This window comes from Budorcas taxicolor, chromosome 8, assembly GCF_023091745.1.
Source record: "Budorcas taxicolor isolate Tak-1 chromosome 8, Takin1.1, whole genome shotgun sequence".
Taxonomy (NCBI): domain Eukaryota; kingdom Metazoa; phylum Chordata; class Mammalia; order Artiodactyla; family Bovidae; genus Budorcas; species Budorcas taxicolor.
In genome coordinates this window covers 41,670,251-41,672,907 of record NC_068917.1, presented here as the reverse complement: position 1 = coordinate 41,672,907, position 2,657 = coordinate 41,670,251, and the positions used below count along the sequence as shown (strand labels likewise).

The 2,657-nt window shown below is 45.2% G+C and overlaps 1 pseudogene; it reads right to left on the bottom strand.

The window, feature by feature from the left end:
* Positions 1–742: 742 nt before the first annotated feature.
* LOC128052049 (testican-3-like) lies at positions 743–1,537 on the bottom strand (annotated as a pseudogene).
* Between the last annotated feature and the right edge of the window lie 1,120 nt (positions 1,538–2,657).

Here is a 2,657-nt window from a genome sequence, read left to right as displayed (position 1 = left end):
CCTAGAAGTATCAACAAATACAGAAGGGTCCCAATAGCATAGCCTCAGTACTATGACTCTTGTGAGCTCTGGGTACCATCATATGCCCATTTTGGCCTCTTTGGATTTTATTCCCTTTATCTGAACTGCCTAGAGCACTTCTGCTTTTCTGACTAGGGACTGACTAATAACTGGGTGATTTAATATTAAAGTTTTTATGGGACTATTAACACACAAGTAGAATCAAGCACCCAGGTACTGCATTTTGGACTCTTGTTGAGTCCATTCCTTCTAAGAGATTCTTGTCCACAGTAGTAGATATAATAGTCATCTGAATTAAATTCACCCATTCCAGTCCATTTTAGTTCACTGATTCCTAAAATGTTGATGTTCACTCTTGCTGTCTCCTGTTTGACCACATCCAATTTACCTTGATTCATGGACTTAACATTCCAGGTTCCAATGTAATATTGTTCTTTACAGCATTGGACTTTACTTTCACCACCAGACACAACCATAACTTGGCATCATTTCCGCTTTGGCTCAGCTTCTACATTCCTTCTGGAGCTATTTCTCAGCTCTTCTCCAGTAGCATATTGGACACCTTCCTCCCTGGGTGGCTCACTTTCTGGTATCTTTTTTTTTTTTTTTTGCCTTTTCATATTGTTTCTGGAGTTCTCCAGGCAAGAATACTGGAGTGGTTTGCCATTCCCCTCTCCAGTGGACCACATTTTGTCAAACCCTGCCTAGGAGGACAGGTCCTTCAGTAGCTCCACATAGCTGGATGACATTGCTGGTGCCCTGGTTGTCCCACTGCTGGTCCTCCTTGAGTGTATAAATCTTCACCAGCCATTGAATTTTGGTCAACGTGCCACCAGTGAGCCAAGGCAGAGGCCCTGCTGGAGTCCCCCCCAGAAGGGGATCCGAGAAAGGCTGGAGGAAATGTTCGACGGCACCCAGGAGCAGAGAGCACATAGGCCTCTCCTCTACACTGGCTGCCCTTATAAGTGGACTCTCTCTTCATATTCCTGCTTGAGCTCATGGTTGTATCTGAGGGGCATGGGCAATGACCTTCACACTTACTGAGATCTGTTTTCCTAAGACACATGCTTGATATTCTAGTTTGCACTAAGAAGTGTATGTTTGTCCATCTGAACCACAGACGGGTCTGGTAGACAGCCCACAGCACTACCTGCAGGTGGATGGAGGGGGCCCTTCCAGGGCTTATGCCCAACTCCCAAATCTTTCATACTGTGCATGAGCCTCTGATGATCAACTGCAGACCGCGGTGTGAGAACCTTGAACGATGCACACTTCGTGGCAACTACATTTCATCCTTTAGCCTGATAGAAATCTTTCCTGGACTTCAAGTGCAGAAATAATCATCGTCTCAGAAGCGGTTCCACTGTCCGGCCTCTTGGTTATACTGGGACACCTCGCTGAGCTACTGTTTGTCTTCCAGAAAACTGCCGCCATCCAGCTGGCCTGCAGCTGCCCCCTGAGCCTGCCAGAACCAAGCAGTCACACCCATGCACAGCACTGCCGGTTCCTGGAGCATCTAGGGATGCAGATACCGGAGCCAAATCATACGGAGGCTCAGAACGCAGGGCTCAACCAGGAGCAGGGGTGAGAAGGCAGCCAGTGTCAATCCTGTGAGCCACCCAGCCCCCGACGGACGCACTGGACAAGCTCCCAGAGCCGCTCCTGGATCCCATGGCCACTGATGCCTGCCGAATCCAAATCCATATCCCAACCACTAATGTCGAAGCTGAAGTAGATTTAGAACAATTCTACGAAGAATCACAAGACCTCCTAGAACTAACACCAAAGAAATATGTCCTTTTCATCACCGGGGACTGGAATGCAAAATAAAGAAGTCAAGAGATACCTGGAGTAAAACGCAAGTTTGGCCTTGGAGTACAAAATGAAGCAGGTTAAAAGCTAACAGAGTTTTGCCAAGAGAACACACTGGTCATAGCAAACACCCTCTTCCAACAACAGAAGAGATGCCTCTACACATGGACACCACCAGATGGTCAATACCAAAATCAGATTGATTCTATTATTTGTAGCTAAAGATGGAGAAGTTGTATACATTCAGCAAAAACAAGACCAGGAGCTGACTGTAGCTCAGACCATGAGCTCCTTACTGCAAAATTCAGACTTATATTGAAGAAAGTAGGGAAAACCATGAGGCCACTGAGGTATGACCTAAAAATCCCTTATGTCATACAGTAGAGGTGACAGATAGATTCAAGGGACTAAGTCTGGTAGGCAGAATGCCTGAAGAACTATGGATGGAGGTTTGTAAAATTGTACAGGAAGTGGTGACTAAAACCATCCCCAAGAAAAAGAAATGGAAGAAGGCAAAGTGATTGTCTGAGGAGGTCTTACAAATAGCTGAGAAATGAAAGGCAAAGGACAAAGGAAAATATATACCCAACTGAATGCAGAGTTTGAGAGAATAGCAAGGAGAGATAAGAAAGCCTTCTTAAGTGAACAATGCAAAGAAATGGAGGAAAACAGTAGAATAGGAAAGACTAGAAATCCCTTTAAGAAAATTAGAGATACAGAAATGGCAAGGACCTAACAGAAGCAGAAGAGATTCTGTGCAAAAACACACAGAAGAACTATACAATATAGTTCTTAACGACTCAGATAACCATGATGGTGTGGTC